General features: G+C 34.5%; 1 non-coding gene across 1 annotated transcript; it reads left to right on the top strand.

Moving 5' to 3' along the window:
* The first annotated feature begins 13,822 nt into the window (after window positions 1-13,822).
* Window positions 13,823-13,929, top strand: LOC120577777 (small nucleolar RNA R71). Its single transcript, XR_005643759.1, has one exon. It is a non-coding gene; the product is annotated as a small nucleolar RNA R71 (small nucleolar RNA).
* The last annotated feature ends 640 nt before the right edge of the window (window positions 13,930-14,569 follow it).

Genomic DNA, 14,569 nt, shown 5'->3' with positions numbered 1-14,569 from the left:
TCACACTATCTTCCAACAATTTAAAAATTCTGAAAATTAATTTTAAAAAATTAAAAAAATCGAAAAAATATAAAAAAATTCAGATAATTTTTTTTTTTTTAAATTCTGTAATACATTTATTGAATGTTAGATTTTTTTTTTTTTTTAAAAATGAAAAAAAAAATTGTTCAGAATTTAATTTCAAAATATTTTTTTTAGGATTTTTATTTTATTTTTCATAATATCTTATTTTATTATGAAATTAAAAAAATATATTCTTTTTAGAAAAATAAAAACTTATCTTAGTTTCTAAAATTTTAATTTTATTGAAATAATTTTTTTTTCAAAAAAAAATTCTAACATTCAATAAATGAATTACAGAATTTTTTAAAAAAATTATCTGATTTTTTTAATTTCTGTAAATTAATTTCAGAATTTTTAAATTGTTGGAAAATAGTGTGAAGAAAAATCTAGTGTTGAGAGAGCATGCTAAGAATATGTTATTCACTTAATCTAATCATTGAATCCAACTTTTCCATGGTGCGAAATGATTAAGCTTTCCCATGTGAACACACACCACATAATTTTATTGTACTTGGAAGAGAATCATGTGTAGAGAGTGTATGATGTGTTGTGATTGAGTGTGGAGAAATGTAAGTGTTCTCTTGCTGATGTGAAGAAGATTCAATCCATTCATTTAATCCTCCTAAGGTTAAAAAAAAACATCTTTGCTCCCTCATGACATGAGGGACCTATTGGCTCCCTCATCCTACCCTCCACCCCAATCACAAGGTTATTTTACAAAACTTGGATAAGGTGATCGCCTTGATATAAAGGATGACAAGACACAAATCTATGATCGACGTCATCACATGAAACTATCTTATCTCGATGTCAGGATTTCAAAAACACCAACGTGCTCCACCGTTCTTAGCATCAAAGAATATATCATTGTATCATCGAGACACCATACCGCATGAGTATGCTTGGGTATACTACAAGTTCTAATCAAAGAAAAATAGGCATTTGAAAAAAGATTTGTGTTATTTAAACATTAAGGGAAATGTTAAGGGACAGTGATTAAGGAATTATAAAAGGAAATTTTGTTTTGAAAATGGTGTAGTCTACTGTTTGAAAGTTAAAAATAAGAGTTATTTTCAATCCAAAATTTGACTTTTCTTTCTCCTTTTGATTCCTTAACCAGTGTTCCAGAGACACTAATTAACAAGGGAGTATGTGACATTATATGTACAACCATTTATTTCCTTTAAAAAAACGTATAGCTATTTATTTTGCAAAATACATGCCTTTTAGGTATGTATACAAACATCCTATGACACTATATATGTATTTTAAAAAAAAAATACATGTAAAAAATGAAATGACATTTTTTTATTTTGAGAAAAAAGAGGGTAAATAAGAAAGATTTATTCCCTTAGCAAAAAATAAAGATTTATCCTTTATATTTAATCCTAGCAAACATGCAAACCCTAATTGTATAACCCTAATCTTAAAAAATTGGCTCAAAATTTGAAATTTCCAAAATTAAAAATTTAAATCTCACATTGGAGAATCTTAACAATTATTATACACATTGCTCAAAAATCACGTGAGCCTCTTTCTCTTCCATTCTAATGTGTATTTTCCAAGGCACCTATGTTCACCGACCTCTCTCTCCATTCACGGTCTCTTCCTCTTTCTCTATCTACACTTCCATTTCAATTTCATGCAGTACTGAATCGGAGAACACCGTAACCAGATCTGAACCACCACAAACCAATCCAACCGCTTCACAATGGCGGAAGCATGCACGAAGGTGATGAGATAAAACCGCAAGTGTATAGTTCTACCGAAGTAGTAAAAAGATGAGTATCGTTCCGACAGTGAGTTATGAATTCAATTAACTTTAAATAATGATTAAATGAGAGTTTGAGATTATAAAGTTTGGATTTTTAACTGAATGAAAATAACAATAATAATAAGGTTTAAATATGTCTTTAGTCCTTGCACTTTCATCAGATTTTGGCATTGGTCCCTACACTTTTTTTTGTTTGGAATTGGTTCCTGCACTTTGTAAAAATATTGGTATTGGTCCTCTATTAACTTTCTGTTAAAAAAAAACACAAAAGACATATTTACAATACCATTATTTGTAAACACACATGAAAATTATTGAAATACCTCTAGCCGTAGTTAAATACCGCTGCATAAAACTGGTGGTAATTAATTACCGCTGTGACCTGAAATTAAAAGAGATAAATGTTTATCAAGGTTTTTAAGGCTAAGTTATAAAAAATTGTAATTTTGAAACTTCATTTGTTTAAATATACATATGAATGCAACAAAACAATGATTTCTTCTTCAATCTAAATCTCTAGTATAGAGTATTATGTTCTTATTTAAGTACGTAGTCACCAATAAAAATCGCAGAATTGTACACTATACATTCAACTATATAGAACGTAGTTGATATTCTCAAATTTGTAGCTTTGAACTAACAAAACCTCCATCCTAATGTAATTCAATAATGTTTCATTACTAAAACGAAAATAAATATTATACTAAAATGACTAATTATTGACTCATCAGAAGGACGCAAAGGAATGCATGGCAGGGGTAGAGTGTCTCCACAGTCGTATTTCTCCTCTCATCCTTGGTCGTCGTCGACTCGACCGCCACCGTCAGCGGTGAATTTTCTCATGCGGCCTCCTCTCTAGATCTCTCTGTCCCGTTGCCTCTTCCGGATACAGTGGTTGGGTCATTTTAGTAGTGAAATAAAGGATTTGAATTCCCTGCACTCAAATGGTTGGAGAGTTAATCTTTATAAAAAATGTTGTCGTCCAATCTTTGCATTAAACGTAAATAATTGTATGTTTTCTTAAAAAGGGACTACAAGGAAGGAAGGAATCTGAGTTCGAGGAATAACACTTCAAAAATTTACCATTATAATTTAAGAGTTCAATGAGGCGTCACTCTCAACACCCAAAAAGATGGAGATTTTCTTTTCCCACCATCCGGGCTTCTCGCGCGCCTTACAACATTTGGATAATATCTGAATATAATTGTAAAAAAACATATTAAAAAAACCTCCAACACTAACAATTCATATTTCAAAATTTGAACTAGATTTAGAGGGTGGAAAAAGAAACTCATAAGCATATATGGAGTTGCACAAAGCTAGTGTTGCATCATGAGAGAAGTATAAAACACTATGGGATCAATACATTGGGGTTATGAGCAATTATATAATTGATTTTGACACCATATTTCTACTCAAATATCAAGACATTAAGAATATAAATGATCTCACATATATGATATTTAATATTCTTCTTTTCATGGTAGATATCACAGTTGACATACCATATTTACAAGTTACATCAAACTTTCTCAACCTTTTCCTTTCATACATTACGTTGTTATTCCTATCTCAAATGAGCGTTGGTGTAGTATTGTTCCTTTTCAAACAAAAACAAAAAAGAGAAAAAAATTATCGACATCCGGTTTGATATTTTACTGAGTTTTTTTTTTCTTAGGAAATTTTACTGAGTTCCGTCAGCGGTGAATTTTCTCCTCTCTAGATCTCTCTGTCCCGTTGCCTCTTCCGCTTCCCGTTCATTCAACACCAACACCATGTGCCAGTACGATGAACTCTCTGATGAGTCCAATGTTGCCGATCGTCGTTGTGCTGATCGCTCTTTCCCTCGCACTCGCCGCGACGATTTCCTTGTTATCTCTCTTTTACTCAATATCACTATTTTATTTAATTGATTTGATTAACTAATACCAAATAAATACTAAATTTTTCTGTTTTTAGATGTAATTGCAGAGAATTTCGGCGACGATTCAAATTCGAAAGTTGAGGTAACACTTAGATCTGCTCCTTATATCGTATCATATTATTCTTGAGAGCAGCCGAATCATTGATGTTTGTTTGGTTTTGTCTGTTCTTGCTGATTTTTTTTTTTTTTCTTTTTCAGATCTTATAAATAACATTCCTCATTAGATAAAGAAATTGTTTGGGGTTGTCTTTGGTAAAACAGGTTTGTTTCTTTTTGTCAAATTTTAAGACATTATATACAAGCTATTGTTGAGTTGATAATTTGTAAATCATGGTAAATACTCAATGATTTTGATCGCATGTCAACAAATTTTTAACTTTACAATTTCCTTCACTTTCCTTCTTCGTATCTTTTCAAAACTAAAATTCTTAGTTTAGGATTTCTCAAGGACATTGTTTTTTTTTTTGGACAGAAGTAAAGGGCATTTTTTGGAAGCAGAATGTGTGTCAATTAGTTCATTTAAGAATGTTTTAAATTTTTATCTTTTTCTTTTGTAGAAGTCTATTTTGAACTTTGTATTCAATGAAAAGGTCATTGCTTATTAGAATTTTGTTTATCAAGGATGTTAAGGCCAAAGTTATAAAGATTTGTAATTTTATAATTTTGCAAACTTCATCGGCTTAAATTGCAACAAAACAATGATCTCTAATGTTGAGTATTATTTGAAATTTGGTGGTACTTACTACAACAAGTTTTGAACCAGGGTTGGTGGGGACCTTTGAACCAACAAAAGAAATCCAATCTGGGTGATATCTATAGCCTTGATGGGATAAAACCGCAAGTGCACGGTCTTACCGAAGTAGTAATAAAAGAGTATCGTTCCGATAGGGAGTTGGTTAATTCAATTAAGTTTTGTTGGTGATTAGGAGAGAATCAAGATGTAAAGTTGGGGTTTTGAAACGGTAAAAGATAATAATATAAAAGAGCCTTGGGATCATTGGTTCATCTTCATGACAAGTCCTTCTCAAACCAAACTATTAAACTTATAACCTTATGTTAGACCTAACTTCTAAAGTCAGTTTCTCTTTTGTTCCTCTAGCCATCAAGCCTATTTCGCTGACTTGATGACTATTAGATTTTGGTTCCTCTAATAACCAAGCCTATTTCGCTGACTTGATTACTATTAGTTCCCTTGAAGATCGAAACTATATGTCTCAAGGATTGCAAAGACTATTTCGCTGCCTTTGCAATCCTTGTCTAAATTCACTTGTTCGAATATCAAAGCTCCACTTTCGTTTTATGAATTGATATTTGAGATGATGGACGAACAATTATCAAACCCTCCACTTTCGTTTCCACATTTTGATAATGGTTAATCCATGTTAAGGCGGTGAATTTAGATTAGAGATTAGGGTTACATAAGATTAAGGTTTAAAACTTGGTTTGATTAGGATTATGTCATTTAGTCTTATCCAAGAATCCCAAGACAAAGAGAAGTCTACTCACTCATGTTCATCGTAGACATGGGGAAGAAGAGAGAAAGCATAAAAGTAAATGACAAGAAAGTAAAGGAAAAGAAAAGAACTTTTATTAGAAAGACAATTGTCACTTATTGAATTCCAAGAATAGATGAATATTTGTGATGGCTAGCTACTCTATTTATAGTTTACATTCGACTTAAAATCTAAGCAATTACAAAGGGTTCTTTTGTAAACTAAAACAGAGTAGCTTAGAATCTAAGCAAAAGCAGCAAAACTGAGTCTTGGAGGCGGCACGGCCGTGCCACCCTTAGCACGGGCCATGCCAATCTTATGACTTGGGGGAGATATATTTTTGTCTCCGAATCTTCGTAGTTTTGCTCCAAATCAGCTCCAAACCCCTTTCTTTTGCTCCAAGACTCAATCCATCAAATATTCGTTCTTGAAATATAACAATACGCAATTAAAGTAAAATAATTCAAAAAGGAAATAATACTAATATAAAATAAACTTAAATCTAATTAAAATGAAACTAAATAACATATTAAAATAGATAATAAATGACTCATCAAACTCCCCCACACTTGAATCTTTGCTTGTCCTCAAGCAAAAAGCATAAACATGGTAGCACAAAACAATATTATCATATGACAATTTAATTTAAACACATGTCTCCTCAAGGGCTTTAATTTCAAGCGTACATTAATTACAAACTCAAGCATTTCTTGTAAACCTTATTCAACCCAACAATCAAGTTTCAAGTGAGTGTGTGTGTGTAGTCCAACCCTTTTCTTCCTCCTGTATAAGATAGATATTATAAGGAAACATGTTCTAATCCTAGTGCTAAACCAACCAAGAAAAAACTCTTTCTTCATTTCATATAAGAGAGATGGGAGTATTTGCGATCCTTTGATCTTTTCCGTTTACACATTTCAACATACTTTATTTAAGGAAACAACACCTTCACGTAGGAAGTCGGAGGGCCTACCCCCTTCCCCAATCTAGATTCAATGGTGCCCCTTAAAACATCATCTTCACATAGGAAGTCGGAGGGCCTACTCCCTTCCCCAATCTAGAGTCAATGACGCTTTTTAAAGTTTCTCAAGATAACATCACCTTCACGTAGGAAGTCGAAGGGCCTACCCCCTTCCCCAATATAGATCCAACGATGCAACCTTAAAAGAGAAGAAGGAGAAGAAGAAGAAGAAGAAGAAGAAGAAGAAGAAGAAGAAGAAGAAGAAGAAGAAAGAGGGAAGAGAGGAAGAAAGAGAGGAAGAGGAAGGCTCACATTTTTCATTGAGGTCCATAGCGAGGACCTTGGAGGTTGAGGTGTTGCATCATGTTCCGAATCATTTGATTATTCTCTTCGGCGATGTGGTTGCCCCTTAGGACATCATTTCGAAGCCCAGATAATTCAACATCTTGCCTTTGTTGCTCGGTGCTTATCCTTTCAACCTCGGTTTGCATCCATGTCCATCTTTCTTTATCATTATTTCCTCTGGTATCATGGTTGTGGTGCTCCTTCTCATAGTGCAAGTGTGCACCTTCCGCTTCTTCAACAATATGCTCTTCATGTACCTGCGAATCATCACCAACATACAACAAATTTTCTTCCACCTCGGTGTTAGTCCGAGATGGGTTAGGAAGTATAATCAAAACAGGCACATTGAGTTTGAGTGTATAAGCCATGGGGGGTCGAGGTTTTATGAAGTTCATAGACAAGGGTCTCTATGTTAAGCCTATTGTTTCCCTCAATCTTGTTTATTCCTTGGTCCTCACCCACTCCCAATTGCCTAGCTATGTATGTGATGATACCACCTACTACTATCTCTCCCTTACCATTAGACCTATTACCTATATGGGAAAGGTAGTCACGCAAGTAAAAGAAAGTGTTAACAGGGTGGTTGTTCAGCATAGCCCACAACATGAAGAGTTCATCTGTCCTAGTGTTCCCCAATTCAGTCCTACCCCAAATGGTGCAAGCCATAACCCTTTGAAGGTATCTAAGCACAGGGTTGTGAATGTTGCTAGCTTTGTTGGCACGTGTGTTAAATTGCCTAAGGCCGGTAATGCGTTCCCAATAGAACTTAAAAACTCATTGGTGAAATTCTCATACCCTCTCATAGGTCTCAACATAGCAACCCACCCTAATCTTCCTAGCAATTGAAACACATTGTCTCTAAGGCCTAGCGTAATCAAGTCATAATTATCAGGTGTCGCGTCATTTTTTGGAGATCAAGGCTATTTGATTAGCTTTTGACTCACTAATTTATTTCACGACTGAACATTTAATTTTTAAGAAAAAGGGGAAAAAAGTTCAAACTACCCCATTTTGAAAAGACTTAGGGTTCGGGGCTTAGTTACATAAAGGGAAGGTATCAGCACCCTTTATGTCCGTAGTACTCTACGGGAACCTCTTGATTTTTTTTAATTAATGTGCTATAAATTTGCTTGCTTAAAAAGAAATTAAAGTGATGATTAAAAGAAAAAGAAAGTGAGACCTAATTTATCTACATTTTTTATGATTTGGAAGGACGATTGTCCTTTGCCTACGTACCCGTAAGGGATCAAAACCTCGTAGTTCGGGGTAGAAATTGACGTTTGATTGGTTGTGTGTTTTTTATTAGTTTTGAAAAAGATTTTAAAATGAAAAGCCAAGTGGCAAATAATAATTTGTTTGTGTTTTTTAATTTAAATGAAAATAGACTCGAAGTAGAATTAAATTGATTAATGTTTGATTTAAGAAAATAAAATAAAATGACGGTCACTTGATTTAAGATCAAGGTTTATTGTAAAAAGTTTTTATTTTTATTTTTTGTTATTTGCATGTTTTTGTTGTTTTTGAATAATAAATAAAACTAACGTAGCAATGAAATAAAAGCATGAGAATTTTGTAGTGAGAGAATTCTGTAGTGACGTTGGATCACCACAAAATCTTTTTTTCTTTTTTGCATTTTTTATGACATAAAGGAAAAAAAAATACCTTGAAACCGAAAGGGACAGAAAGGAGTAGAAAAAGAAGAAAGACTCGTCAACACAAGTCAAAAGAGAGAGATGAGAACTTTATACCTATCCTTTTGCTTGTTGTCCTTGAATATTATGTCATGGTTCTTTGCCTGCACTTTCTTCTTTGGGGGAGGTCCTCCCGAAGAGCTTGCAACTTATTTTCCACTTCTCTTTGAAGCCATTGCCTTGACCTTGGTTGGATTTGGTGTGGTTTTGGTGAAGGTTGGATTTTGGGGATTTTTTTTTTTTTTTTTTGTAACACTCCTATTTCTATTAAAACAATTAAACATGTGAATACTACCTTTATTCAAGAAATAGAGGCTACGCCACATTCAAAATCCAAAAACATATAAACATGTATATAAACCTCAACAGTTGCAGCGGAATATAAACCAGAGTAATCAACATATACATGTTATGAATAAATAATTACATCAACATAGATGCATCTCAAAAATCCCAAACATACAGGTAATCTCCAAACATAATAAAATCCAAAATAAACTAATCTAGACCGACACAACGAGCCTAGATCAGAGCCGACTAAACTCAACACCGATATCGGAGAAAGCTCCCGATATCACCAAGCACAAACTCATCAAGCACTACTCCTGCACAACGTCTACCCATCCATACAGACAGGTAGGCGGTTAAAACCACTGGGTGTAAGTATTACATCATCATAATCAAAATAACAGTTAACATGAATATTTCAATATAAACATCATGCATTTGATCAATAGTAAACACAAATTAATACTTGCATCACACCGCAATATCTCACATCAATAATCATCAATCACATGTATCATGAACAATTATCAATTCACAATTATTCATTCACAATCACCAAATCACATATATCAATGGACGATCATTAATCACATTTCATGAACAATATCAATTTCCAATTATTCACACACAATCACCAAACACAAATATCAATAAGACTCATGTCATGATATGCACCTATTGACACATATATGCATGTGGTACCAAATCACCTCAGGGTCGTCACCCATATCCAGATCTCAAAAGATCTCTGCCATGCCGAAGCCCAATAACGAATAAAACATCGTATCCAGATCTCAAAAGATCTCTGCCAGGCAGAAGCCCTAAAACTAGACCTCAAAAGATCTCTGCTAGGCCAGAGCCCAATAATGAATAAAACATCATCTCAACACGACTATGATGCATGGACATGTATAAGGACTCGATAATGCGACAACAATCACAATTTTCTCCACAATATATAGGACAACACCCAATTATATTGTTCATCTCCACATCATTTGCATTATCAAGAAAACATGGCGATGCACAATTAAATCATAGTATTCATCATCACACAACAACATGATTATGAAGAATGTTATTCAACATCAACTATCACATATAGTTTCACTCATTCAAGCATTTCCTACATCATAAGTAAGATAGCATATACATCTCAAGATAAATATCATATCATTCATTCATACAACTTCACTTAGTTATAGAGACATAGTCACCACAATTCTTAAGACAATTGGTTCAAGAAACGTTTTTGACCAAAAACCATATCAAGTGGCCACCGACCAACATGGATAAATCTCAAGACAAAACGACACAAAGATCCACTAGACCCCTTTTACAAAAGGTTAAATCTTTCATAAAAATACCCCTAGATGATTAGGATAAAGTCCCTATACTTAGAAATAAGTTTGGAAACAATTGGATCAAAGAAAATTGCATTTTTAAGGTTTTTTAAAAGACAGCATCGTGGCACGATTTTTCCAGCATCAGAAGGACTGAAATTCTGGTCAAAATCGTGGCACGATGGCCCCGAATCGTGGCACGGTCCTGGTGTGACAGACAACACCAGATTTTTTGCTTTCACGTTTTCACGTATAAAAATCAAACCGTTAATCTGTTTTCGATGCCGTTTTCACCTACGTGTTCATGACACTTAGCCCTATCTTAATGTACAAAAAATTCAAGTTTCAACATTCCCAAATTCATTTTCCAAATCCTTACACAACACTCATTTTTTTCAAAACGGTTAACAATTGGATTTTCACCCGAAACCCCCAATTTCCCCCAAACGACTCGACTATCACAACTACAACATAAAAACAGAAATTTCATCAAGTTTAACTCATCCAACCACATAGACAACTCAGTCAACAACTTTGTATATCAAATTTTACTTTGGTCCTTCACATGATCATCTAGCACAACTTCACCAATACAAACAACTTATTTTATAAAATGGAATACCCATGATATCATTCAACAACAACAACATATCTACTTCAACAACATTTTATTTAGACATGAATTCAACCATAATTCAACAACACAATATCCCAATCCAACAATTGAGCAAAACACATAAGTATCCATTTTCACCAAACCAACAACAACAACAACTTATTTCACAACAACAAAATTATGAATCATGCATACCCAAGCCATGAATTAGCATCCATAACATCACTTAACAACAACAACATCTATTGATCATGAAACTTGTCACAATTCATCAACAACCATGCATAATTCACCAATTGAGCATAATTTACAAACTACCCATTTTCATAGATCATGAACTTGCAATTTCATCATGAACAATTCATTTAACATCAAATTAACATATTCAAACATATCTCTACAACATAAGCACGAATTTCAAAGATTGGGTTCATGATAATCACTTATTCCCATAATCAATTATGCATAGAACAAGAGAAAAAGAATTAACTAAATGATTATGATAAAAACTAACCCCCTTACCTTAATTATCTCCAACTATTAGCTCAAGTTTCACTTTTGCTCCTATGATTCTTCAAACCCTTGAATTCTTCAAGTTCCTCTTCCCTCTAACCCTTGTTCTTCTCTTCTCCCACTTTCTCTCTCTACCTCTCTCTAGAAAATATCTTATGAAATGAATGAGGTTTTCCTCTAAAACAATTGTTTTGTGGTATAACCCTCTAATGGGCCTAACCCAAAACCTAATGGACTTAACCCATTTTCTATTCAAACCAAAATGTTTCTACACTCAAAAAGGTAATTAACTAATAACAGTAAAATCTTAGTTTTACTCTAGTAAATTAGTAAAACAACTATTCTTACTAACCACTAAAAGTAACTCTCACCAAAACTTATAATTTTACCCATTCTCACAAAATGACCAAAATACCCCTAAGTCCAAAATGACTAAAATACCCTTCTAACACGGAAACCCATGAAAATGCACCCAATGATGAATAATCACACACAAACACATATAAACACATAATAAAAGTAATTAAAATAAATCTAGCTAAAAATCGGGCTGTTACATTTTTGGTGGAAAAGGTTGGTTTAGTGATGTGGTGAAGGTTTAATTGAGTTTTAAGAGTTGGGGTGTGGAATTTGGTGATGAATTTGTGGTTTTAGGGTTAGGTTAATGGGGGCTCGAATTTGGTTGATTTTAGTTTGGATGGAGGAAAGTTGTTTTTGATTGGAGGGTTATGATTGGAATGGTGTTTGTGATGCATTGGGTGGAGAAATTGTTTGAATTGGTGAAGTTTTGAGGGAGATATGAAGGTTTGAGGTTTTGTGGTTATGGAGGTTTTAGAGAGAAGTTTGAAGGTAGAGAGATGTTTGTGGTTGAGAATGAAGGAAGAAGCAGGCCAAAAGTGTGGTTATACCTACCTGTTGATCGGGCACGACCGTGCCAACCCTAGCACGGGTCGTGCCAACCCTAGCACGGGTCGTGCCAACTTCCTGGAATTTTGATTGTTTTTGTAATGGTAAGGTCTGGCACGGTCGTGCCAGTGTGAGCACGGGCCGTGCCAAGGTTCTGGGCTACGGGGCTTTAAAATTTTTAATTTTTTCGAATATTGCTTGGACAATTACCTACAAAACAACTTAAAACAACGAAAAACAAACAAAACAAAAGAAGTTAAATGCGTGGGTTGCCTCCCACGAAGCGCTCCTTTATAGTCATTAGCTTGACCGTTAGAAAGTGTCCTTAGAAAGGATCAAAGAGATCATATTGTGTAGATGACGCTAAGAAGCGTTCTTTCACATCGTGATCTTTAATCATGTTGCAATAATAAAGAGCGGGACCTTTCATAACATTCTCTAACTCAAATCCTACCATATCATCACTCACTTGAAAAACAATCCTACCATATTTAACATCAACGATAGCACCCGCAATAGCGAGAAAAGGTCTTCCTAGAATCATAGGGCAATCACGATCCTCTTCTATGTCAACTACTACAAAATCAGTCGGGATGTATATCCCTTCTATCTTAACGGGAATGTCTTCAACATATCCAACTATTGGGTTTGATCGGCTAACTTCAATGTCATCTCGGTAGGTTTTAACTCTCCTATTCTCATCTTTGTAAAGAGGGATAGAGGAAGCAAACTAACACTAGCTCCTAAGTCACACAAGGCTTTGTCTATGGTTTCTTTCCCTATGACACAAGGGATGGCAAAACTACCTAGGTCTCTAAGCTTTGGGGGTTGCTTCTTGATAATTGCACTACTCTCCCTAGTCAAAGCTATTGTCTCTTTGAAATCTATAGCCTTTTTCTTTGAAAAAATTTCTTTTAAAACTTGGCATATAGAGGCATTCGAGACAAAGCTTCCGCAAAGGGAATTTTAATGCAAATCTTCTTAAGGATGTTAATAAATTTATTAAATTGTGCCTCCAAGTTAAGCTTAGTAAACCTTAATGGGGAAGGAGCTTTGTTCTTATCACGTGGTTTCTCACTTTCTATCACATCTCTTACCTAAAAGCATAACACTCTCTCCCTTAATACTTTTGGCTTCAGCAACGGTCTTTTCTAACTTACTACCCACAAAAGAAATAGAATTGACATGAGCTTTGGGGTTTGTTTCGGTTTGACCGGGAAAGACTCCCGATGTTTGAGAAGAGGTGGCCACTTGTTGGGCCACTTGGGAGATTTGGGTCTCAAGCATTTTGGTGTGTGTGGCGATAGAATCTACCTTGGTATTGAGTTTGGAGAGAGAATCGTTTAGAAATCCCGTTTGGTTTTTTAGTTCTTGAAGTTGTTTATTTTGATTCATCATGCAATTTTCTAACAAAATTTCCAAACTTGATTTCTGAGCCATTCTCTGGTTGTTTGAGGATTTTTATAAAAATTTTGGTTGGGTCTAGTTCCTTGGTTGTATTGAGCGTAGTTTATTTGTTCAATACCATTGGCAGCACTACCTAAGTGACAATCAACACCTATATGACCAAAAACATCACAAATTTCACAAGGAGGAGATGTAGTAGAAGGTATGACAACATTAACATTAAGTTTTTCAAATTTTTGAGTTAAGGCATCAACCTTAGCAGCAAAGTGGTCATAATTAGAGACCTCGTAAATACCTGCCTCCTTTTTGGAGGGTGTAGAGGCGGTGATGGCTCTTTCGTTGGTCCATTGGTAGTGATTTTGAGCCATGTCTTCAATCAATGCGTAAGCCTCCGTATAGTTATTGTTCATCAAGGCTCCACCTGCAGCTGCATCAACAGACATCTTAGTGGTATATGTTAGGTCATTATAAAAAGTGTGTACTATGAGCCACTTTTCTAAACCATGGTGGGGACAAAGTCTAAGCATTTCCTTGAAACGTTCACACGCATCATATAGAGATTCCCCATCTTTTTGGTTGAACCGCGTGATTTGATCTCTTAGTTTAGCGGTTTTAAATGGGGAAAGAATCGGGCAAGGAATGCTTGCCTCATTTGATCCCATGAAGTGATGGAACTGACTTCTACGGAATGGAACCAAGCGCTTGCTCTATCCCTTAAGGAAAAGGGAAAGTGTAACACCCCAATTTCCCAATATAAAAATTTCATTTCAATTATCAGAGTAAAACATCATGAAACGGGATATTACACTTCTTAAAATCATAAATGAGATAATTAACAAATTATCTTTCAACATAATTATTTCAAACTCGTAGCGGATAAGTTCATCATCATTAATAAAGTCTTGGCACGCAGGCCTCAAAAATGTCATCTCAAAAATTCAGGTAAACAACATGAAAACATATCGAATACGTAAAGGAAAGAGAAACAACCACTAAAGATCCCCTCCCGTTACGTATCAGAGCAACTTAAGACTCAGTGAGACAAGGCCTCTCACGATAGCACAACAACAACCTACTCTTGATTACCTGCAAGTTACTCATACGAAGAGCAACATTTTCAAGCAAAAGGGGTGAGATTTCACAAAACAACATTATTAATCAATATAACTCAACAATCGTAATTAACATCATAAATCTTCAACAAAAGCATCTTAAACATCATAGTGTCATAGATAATAGGCTAAA

Source organism: Medicago truncatula, chromosome 8 (assembly GCF_003473485.1).
Source record: "Medicago truncatula cultivar Jemalong A17 chromosome 8, MtrunA17r5.0-ANR, whole genome shotgun sequence".
NCBI classification, from domain to species: Eukaryota; Viridiplantae; Streptophyta; class Magnoliopsida; order Fabales; family Fabaceae; genus Medicago; species Medicago truncatula.
The sequence above is the reverse complement of the archived record's forward strand: the minus strand, read 5'-3'. Positions and strand labels throughout refer to the sequence as shown.